This window comes from Salvelinus alpinus, chromosome 4 (genome assembly GCF_045679555.1).
Source record: "Salvelinus alpinus chromosome 4, SLU_Salpinus.1, whole genome shotgun sequence".
Lineage (NCBI taxonomy): Eukaryota > Metazoa > Chordata > Actinopteri > Salmoniformes > Salmonidae > Salvelinus > Salvelinus alpinus.
The window spans coordinates 43,172,493-43,182,797 of NC_092089.1; positions in this window are offsets into that span (position 1 = coordinate 43,172,493).

The window sequence follows — 10,305 nt, forward strand, 5'->3', positions numbered from 1 at the left end:
AACCTGTGGTTTGAATTGAAAAGGTTAGTCCATATGTGCAAAGAACATCTAGGATCTGGAAGGATTCTGTATGGAGGAATGGTCAAGATCCCTCCCAATGTGTTCACCAAGTGTTATATGCTAATCTTTATCAAGGGATCCAATCATTTTGGACACCACAGTATATGGCTAGACTAGCCCATAGATCAGGGATGTGAGTTTGATATAAATAAATAAAAATTCGGGACTTATTCAAACAACATCACTATTTATCAGGCTGCATCTATAAGGACATGGCCAGATTAAGAAATCATAGTTTATTTGGTGCACATGCTGCCCAAATTGCAGCCTTCCCGACTGTAGGAAACCAGTAACTGGCAAAATAAAGGAAACAGTTGAGTAAATGAGGGAAACAAATTTGATGTTATGGTGTGGGGTGCATTTTCCTGGCATGTTTTAGGTCCACTTGTAGAATCTATGCCAAGGTGCATTGTTCTGGCAGCTCGTGGTGGCCCAACACCCTATTAAGACTTAAGACACTTTATGTTGGTGTTTTCTTTATTTTAGAAGTTACCTGTATGTGCTTGTGATTAAATGTTTTTTTACTATTGATCCTTTGTGGTTAATTGTGCTCTCTGGTGTATTTTGAACATTGAGAGCGGGCTCCTGTGGAAGGATTATTATTTTATTTTTATAAAATACAAAAATAAATTGTTTATTTTATTTTGCCTCTTGGGCCCAGCCACTGACTCACACAATTGACCGGCCACATGTATTAATTATGCCGTTTATTTTATTAATCCCAATCAGTTACCCACGTGGGCTCCCTACCTCCTCTCCTCCCCCATCTGACGATTAGCAGAGAGGCAGCAGGCAGCTGCAGGCTGTCTACACTCGTTGAGAGTGGGCTCCTGAATCCTTCTGTGGTTGAAGGTTGCAGTAAAACAATAAAAAACATATAATAAATATTTAATGTACAGTTGCAAGAGAAAATATGTGAACCCTTTGAAATTACCTGGGTTTCTGCATATATTGGCCATTACATTTGATCTGATCTTCATCTAAGTCGCAACAATATACAAATACAGTCTGTTTAATCTAATAACACACAAACAATTATACATTTTATGTCTTTTTGAACACACCATGTAAACATTCACAGTGCAGGGTGGGAAAAGTATGTGAACCCTTGGATTTAATAACTGGTTGACGCTCCTTTGGCAGCAATAACCTCAACCAAACGTTTTCTGTAGTTGCGGATCAGACCTGCACAATGGACAGAAAGAATTTTGGACCATTACTCTTTACAAAACTGTTTCAGTTCAACAATATTCTTGGGATGTCTGGTGTGAACCGCTCTCGAGGTCATGTCACAGCATCTCAATCGGGTTGAGGTCAGGACTCTGACTGGGCCACTCCAGAAGGCGTATTTTCTTTTGTTGAAGCCATTCTGTTGTTGATTTACTACTGTGTTTTGGGCTTCAATTGGCGGACATATAGCCTAACATTCTCCTGCAAAATGTCTTGATAAACATGGGAATTCATTTTTCCGTCGATGATAGCAAGCTGTCCAGGCCCTGAGGCAGCAAATCAACACAAACCATGATGCTCCCTCCACCATACTTTACAGTTGGAATGAGGTTTTGATGTTGGTGTGCTGTGCCTTTTTTTCTCCAAACATAGTGTTGTGTGTTCCTTCCAAACAACTCAACTTTAGTTTAATCTGTCCACATACATTTTGCCAGTAGTGCTGTGGAACATCCAGGTGCTCTTTTGCGAACTTCAGACGTGCAGCAATGTTTTTTTGGACAGCAGTGGCTTCTTCCGTGGTGTCCTCCCATGAACACCATTCTAGTTTAGTGTTGTATGTATTGTAGACTCGTCAACAGGGATGTTCTGTCTTTAGCTAAGATTCTTCTTAACCTCATTGAGCATTCTGTGCTGTGCTCTTGCAGTCATCTTTGCAGGACGGCCACTCCTAGGGGGAGTAGCAACAGTGCTGAACTTTCTCCATTTATAGACAATTTGTCTTTCCGTGGACTGATGAACACCAAGGCTTTTAGAAATACATTTGTAACCCTTTCCAGCTTTATGTAAGTCAACAATTCTTAATCTTAGGTCTTCTGAGATCTCTTTTGTTCGAGGCATGGTTCACATCAGGCAATGCTTCTTGTGAATAGCAAACTCACATTTTGTGAGTGTTTTTTATATTGCAGGGCAGCTCTAACTGACATCTCCAATCTCGTCTCATTGATTGGACTCCAGGTTCACTGACTCCTGACTCCAATAGGAGTCTAGAGGTTCACATACTTTTTCCAACCTACACTGTGAATGTTTAAATGATGTATTCAATATAGACAAGAAAATACCTATAATTTGTGTGTTATTAGTTTAAGCACACTGTATTTGTCTATTGTTGTGACTTAGAGGAAGATCAGATCACATTTGTTGACCAATTTATGTAGAAATCCAGGTAATTCCAAAGGGTTCACATACTTTTTTTTGCAACTGTATATTTGATATATGCATTATTATGCAGCCCCTGTAAGCCCCTACATTACTCCCGCCCTGTTTAAGGATCTGCTGTTTATATGCCTATATAGCACATGTGAAAGTATGTATCCCATCATGGTTGTATACGTTTTCCCTGGCATTGCAGTGTAACACTCATTTACACTCTACTCTATGCATTGCCTTTGGGACTGAGAATACTCCTTGCAGCCCTGATGAATAAGTGTTATGATGAAAATCAATTGGGCAGCAATTTGCACTGTGACACCACAGAATGCAATAATCTGCCAAAGGAGACAGACGAGGGAATAAGACTTTCCCGTTGGTTATTATTTCCAAATTTGCACTGACAGTGCAAAGCTGCAATGCTTTTTTTAATCATGACTTTTTTCACTGTCACAAACCTCTATGTATGTAAATCAGGGTGACATAAACAGCCTTTCTGTTATTTTTTAGTGACATTCAAACACAACTAAGACAAAGAAATTGTAATAATTTACGTTTTTCCACTGTACAACTGACCATGTGGCATGTGTCCATGGACTGTATTCCTCTCAGGAAAATCCCATTAGGAATTCTATCAGTGTCGAGGCCAGCTCATCCCAGTTTCATTTGAAACCAGACAGTGTGACCCCTGCATTTCTTTGATTGTGGCGTGAGCTCCAGGGAGCGACCTGACTGCTGAATGCTGATACAAAGGGGCTGTGTACTGCAGCCAAAGTACATTTACTGCTTCAGTATACAGAAAATACTATAGCAAGCTGAGGCTCCCATAGGGCTGTTCAATAGCTGTGGATCTCACCTAATACGGTTTGTAGTCTATTTGAGTGCACTTCTTGTTGTGTGTCACAGAGCACATGTAGAACAGGCCTTTTCCATATTGATATTAAAAACAAAAAACAAAGTTTTAAAACTTCTTAAGGATCGTGTCCGCTAGCGGGTCAACGTCCGGTGAAACTGGAGGGCACGTGAGAAGTAGGCATTGGTCTGAAGCCGAAAAAATTAAGGAAATTCACATGAGCACCACAGTGCATACTTCACCCATGCTCTACCAAGGTTTTCCAGCACACAGCTTTGACCTACTACAATATCTATGTTGGTTTATTGTACCTCCAACAATGTGTAGGCAGATTGCTTAGGATTCAAACACAGGAGGTTGGTGGCACCTTAATTGGAGAGGATGGGCTCGTGGTAATGGCTGGAGCAGAATCAGTGAAATGGTATCAAATACATCAAACACATGGTTTCCAGGTGTTTGATGCCATTCCATTCGCTCCGTTCCAGCCATTATTATGAGACGTCCTCACCTCACCTATTTTTTGGTGAGTAGATACCAACATAACAACAGGAGGTGGTGTGTTCGACTCAGTCACTCATATACAGTGGCAAGAAAAAGTATGTGAACCCTTTGGAAATACCTGGATTCCTACATAAATTGGTCTTACAATTTGGTCACAACAAAAGACAAACAGTCTGCTTAAACTAATAACACAAACAATTATACATGTTCATGTCTTAATTGAACACACCATGTAAACATTCACAGTGCAGGATGGAAAAAGTATGTGAACCCTTGGATTTAATAACTGGTTGACCCTCCATCAAAGGTTTTCTGTACTTGTGGATCAGACCTGCACAACGGTCAGGAGGAATTTTGGACCATTTCTCTTAACAAAACTGTTTCAGTTCAGCAATATTCTTGGGATGTCTGGTGTGAACTGCTCACATCCAGGTGCACTTTCGCAAACTTCAGACGTGCAGCAATGTTTTTTTGGACAGAAGTGGCTTCTTCCGTGGTGTCCTCCCATGAACACCATTCTTGTTTAGTATTTTAAGTATAGTAGACTCGTCAACAGAGATGTTAGCATGTTCCAGAGATTTCTGTAAGTCTTTAGCTGACACTAGGATTCTTCTTAACCTCATTGAGAATTCTGCGCTGTGCTCTTGCAGTCATCTTTGCAGGACGGCCACTCCTAGGGAGAGTAGCAACAGTGCTGAACTTTCTCCATTTATAGACAATTTGTCTTACCGTGGACTGATGAACATCAAGGCTTTTAGAAATACTTTTGTAACCCTTTCCAGCTTGATGCAAGTCAACAATTCTTAATTTTAGGTCTTCTGAGATCTTTTTTGTTCGAGGCATGGTTCACATCAGGCAATGCTTCTTGTGAATAGCAAACTCAAATTTTGTGAGTGTTTTTTATAGGCAAGACAGCTCTAACCAACATCTCCAATCTCGTCTCATTAATTGGACTCCAGGTTCGCTGACTCCTGACTCCAATAGGAGTCTAGAGGTTCACATACTTTTTCCAACCTACACTGTGAATGTTTAAATGATGTATTCAATATAGACAAGAAAATACCTATAATTTGTGTGTTATTAGTTTAAGCACACTGTTTGTCTATTGTTGAAGATCAGATCAAATTTGATGACAAATTTATGCAGAAACTCAGGTATTCCAAAGGGTTCACATACTTTTTCTTGTCCTTTAGATATAGAGGTCTATAGAGCCTGTCTGCATTCCTGATTTTTTTTTTTTTTTTTTTTTAAATAAATTTTATCCCATTTTCTCCCCCCTTTTTGTGGTATCCAATCGCTAGTAATTACTATCTTGTCTCATCGCTACAACTCCCGTACGGGCTCGGGAGAGACGAAGGTCGAAAGCCATGCTTCCTCCGAAGCACAACCCAACCAAGCCGCACTGCTTCTTAACACAGCGCGCCTCCAACCCGGAAGCCAGCCGCACCAATGTGTCGGAGGAAACACCGTGTACCTGGCCCCCTTAGTTAGCGCGCACTGCGCCCGGCCCGCCACAGGAGTCGCTGTAGCGCGATGAGACAAGGATATCCCTACCGGCCAAACCCTCCCTAACCCGGACGACGCTAGCCCAATTGTGCGTCGCCCCACGGACCTCCCGGTCGCGGCCGGCTGCGACAGAGCCTGGGCGCGAACCCAGAGACTCTGGTGGCGCAGTTAGCACTGCGATGCAGTGCCCTAGACCACTGCGCCACCCGGGAGGCCTGCATTCCTGATTTATATAACCTTTAGCTTGCCTGTGTAATTTTGACATAAGATCAGAAACACTTGTTTTTCAGACATGGTCCTGTTTTATACATTTCTGTGCTGAACAATGGACAGTTCAATACCTCTGTCAAGTTGAGTGTATTTGTATTTATTTTTGCAATAAAAACGATGATGCTACAATAATACACATTTACAATATGTCTATATCTAAAAATGTTCTTGGTAATACTGTACACAGCTGTCCATAAATGGCGGTATAAATTTGAAAACAGGTGGGAGTAGAGTTTGAGAGCTGGTCTCTCCACCGTTCTCTCTTCCGTAGTATCAAGACGCGCGTACTAGTACACGTCACACTCCCTGTACCTTGCCACTCAATGATGCCCAATGAACCCAAAGGCTCTACACGTTCCGTGAGCAAGCATGGCGTTTTCTTCTGTTGTTTTACCTGGATGCTTCATGTGCAATCCGCACCCCTTCTTACTTTTTACTTGTGGATGGGGACTTCAGGTTTTCGTGAACACATTGAAAAGTAACTTTATGGAGGTAAATCATTGACATAATGATTTGAATGTGTAAAATTGAATTGGAGTTGTAAACACATTCTCAAACATGTAACTGATGAGATGTAAACGTGAAAAAAAACTAATTTTGAGTTGTAATCGCATTTGTAAACTTGTAACTTAATATTTGCAAGCAATAATTGCATCTGTACACCTGCGCATGTCAATTTAACGCACTCAGACTTTTGGCAATGCTTTAGTGCGTTACCGTGACATAAACATTTGTAGATGTGCAAACAGCGATTTGCAAGCAAGAAGAGAGAGCACTGAGGTATAGAGAGAGAGAGAGAGAGAGAGAGAGAGAGAGAGAGAGAGAGAGAGAGAGAGAGAGAGAGAGAGAGAGAGAGAGCAAGAGCGAGAGAGAGCACTGAGGTATAGAGATAGATAGAGAGAGAGAGCAAGAGCGAGAGAGAGCATGAGCTCTGGCAGGAGGGACCTGTTTCATCTAACCAATCAGGTGAGGTTTGTGTAGACCAACACACTTGGTGTTATCTGGCGCAACCACCTGTCAATCACTACGTAGGTTACCAGGCTACCACTGAGACTGATTGCACAAGCCCAGCTGTTAGCTGTCATGTCAGGTACGTTTAAATGTCTTTCTTTTAAGGCTAGGCAGTGATTAGGTAAAGTTATTTTGAAAGCAATTTTTAAGCTAGCAAGCTCTGGGGGTGTTTTGGAGTTTTAAAAAGGCTTTTAAAGTTTGTCATTTCCATTTTGACATTTCAGACTTGATTTGCCCTAATAAAAATGTATGAACCCCTACAAAAATGTCCATTAATTATAAACCACATAAGATTTATATTTTCTGTTGCTGCAGGATTATTTTCCTGCTGTAGCAAAGTGGCTCAAATTAAGATCCTACATCTGTATGTTGAGTAATTGCAACCAACATTGACAGCAAAGGAGTGATTTCTATGTTAAAATAGTTTTCCTATGTACCCTTGCTGCATTCAAAGTGTCTGCATTAGACTTTTGGCAAGTCCATTTAGGTTGTTGAGGGGACGTTCCACTCAAAATACAAAGAGATCATGTGGTTTTAGTGAAAGGCACAGCACTCAGTTTAGGCAAGGATGTACAACATAAAGAGTGACTGCAGCAGATTGCAGTCGGGTCTGATTTTGAACACTTCGGCTATGGCAGTGAAGGAGTCCCCTCAGCCTGGAAGAGAATAGAAACAGGACAGACAAACTGTAACAGCAGAATACATTACAATACACACCAATAACAGTATCCGTGGAAATAGTAGTGAAAAGGTGGCTGATTACATCAGAAGTCATAAGATATTGGCTGAAATTTACTGAATAGTTAGATCAAGACATACAGTACCAGTCAAACGTTTGGACACACCTACTCATTCAAGGATTTTTCTTTATTTTTTTTAACCATTTTCTACATCGTAGAATAATAGTGAAGGCATCAAAACTATGAAATAACACATATGGAATTATGTAGTAACCCAAAAAGTGTTAAACAAATCACCGGTAGAAACGGGCCATCTACATTTCCTGGTTGTAAGCAAACCACAATATCCAAAATTCATAGCAATTTGAGGACGAAGTACCGCCCCTGTCGAGGTGGCTAATGTTACTCACTGGACAGCCACTCGTTCATAGAACATCAGCTTGCGAATAACTATTTATTTTCTTCTTATGTCAACAACAACTGTAAAGTTTAGTCATAGCGTGGTGCTCGGTACCTTGATGTGCAAACTACAAGCAAGCACAGCCTGTTGGGGTATCATTTCATCTGTTACCTTACTAATAAGCAGAGGGATCGTAGCTAACCTAGCTACCTAACGAACTACATTTGTTTATCTAAACAAAACTCTAGCTATATTTCATGATACGCTGGCTAGACATTCCAAAGCAAATCAATGTAATTAGCCAGCTGCTATCTATCTGTACCTTTGCAAGCTAGCGTTACCTATACTAAACAAAAATATCAACGAGTTACAGTTCATGTAACGAAATCAGTCAATTCAAATTAATTAATTAGGCCCTAATCTTGAGATTTCACAAGAGGGAGATTGCCCAGGCAATTATAATTAATTTTAATTAATCTAATTAATTATAATTAATCTTATCTCTGTCTTTGCTAGTCCTTCTGGTTTTGACCCTTGCCTGCCTTGACTCAACCCGCTTGCCTGTCCTGACCTCGTGCCTGCCTGCCACTCTGTGTCTCCTGGACTCTGACATTGGTTGTGGACAGGCAAAATATCATAAACATTCTCTTGCCTGCCCCTTGGATTATAATAAATATCAGTGACTCAAACAATCTGCCTCCCGTGTCTGCATCTGGGTCTCATCCTGTGCCCTTATAGCATGGGGCTGGCAAGAGCCAAAGTTTATGAGTCCAAGGTCATGGAGCTCATGAAGTTCTGCCAGACCAGCTGCCATTGCACAACACAAGACAAGATTAACCAGCAGAAGAACATTCTGGACCCTGCCTGGAACATTCAGCCAACACAACATCCATATTCAGTTAGACCAGTGCCTGACTTGGACAGAAGTAGGCGCAGGAAATGTTTATATTTAGGTGCAAGAGCTTCACAATAAAAGGTGCATGAATTCAAGCAGTAAACCATGTGAGGTGGTGGTACTCAGCTCTAGTGCACTCCTACCCAAGTCAAGCACTGAGTTAGACTGATGTAGTATAATATAGAATGCATAGTATGCTCACAACTGCATTGTGGTATAGATATAGCTAGCTCTGGTACATACAGTGGGGAGAACAAGTATTTGATACACTGCCGATTTTGCAGGTTTTCCTACTTACAAAGCATGTAGAGGTCTGTAATTTTTATCATAGGTACACTTCAACTGTGAGAGACGGAATCTAAAACAAAAATCCAGAAAATCACATTGTATGATTTTTAAATAATTCATTTGCATTTTATTGCATGACATAAGTATTTGATCACCTACCAACCAGTAAGAATTCCGGCTCTCACAGACCTGTTAGTTTTTCTTTAAGAAGCCCTCCTGTTCTCCACTCATTACCTGTATTAACTGCACCTGTTTGAACTCGTTACCTGTATAAAAGACACCTGTCCACACACAATCAAACAGATTCCAACCTCTCCACAATGGCCAAGACCAGAGAGCTGTGTAAGGACATCAGGGATAAAATTGTAGACCTGCACAAGGCTGGGATGGGCTACATTTACATTTACACAGGACAATAGGCAAGCAGCTTGGTGAGAAGGAAACAACTGTTGGCGCAATTATTAGAAAATGGAAGAAGTTCAAGATGACGGTCAATCACCCTCGGTCTGGGGCTCCATGCAAGATTTCACCTCGTGGGGCATCAATGATCATGAGGAAGGTGAGGGATCAGCCCAGAACTACACGGCAGGACCTGGTCAATGACCTGAAGAGAGCTGGGACCACAGTCTCAAAGAAAACCATTAGTAACACACTACGCCGTCATGGATTAAAATCCTGCAGCGCACGCAAGGTCCCCCTGCTTAAGCCAGTGCATGTCCAGGCCTGTCTGAAGTTTGCCAATGACCATCTGGATGATCCAGAGGAGGAATGGGAGAAGGTCATGTGGTCTGATGAGACAAAAATAGAGCTTTTTGGTCTAACTCCACTCGCCGTGTTTGGAGGAAGAAGAAGTATGAGTACAACCCCAAGAACACCATCCCAACCGTGAAGCATGGAGGTGGAAACATCATTCTTTGGGGATGCTTTTCTGCAAAGGGGACAGGACGACTGCACCGTATTGAGGGGAGGATGGATGGGGCCATGTATCGCGAGATCTTGGCCAACAACCTCCTTCCCTCAGTAAGAGCATTGAAGATGGGTCGTGGCTGGGTCTTCCAGCATGACAACGACACAAAGCACACAGCCATGGCAACTAAGGAGTGGCTCCGTAAGAAGCATCTCAAGGTCCTGGAGTGGCCTAGCCAGTCTCCAGACCTGAACCCAATAGAAAATCTTTGGAGGGAGCTGAAACTCCGTATTGCCCAGCGACAGCCCCGAAACCTGAAGGATCTGGAGAAGATCTGTAGGGAGGAGTGGGCCAAAATCCCTGCTGCAGTGTGTGCAAACCTAGTCAAGAACTACAGGAAACGTATGATCTCTGTAATTGCAAACAAAGGTTTCTGTACCAAATATTAAGTTCTGCTTTTCTGATGTATCAAATACTTATGTCATGCAATAAAATGCAAATTAATTACTTAAAAATCATACAATGTGATTTTCTGGATTTTTGTTTTAGATTCCGTCT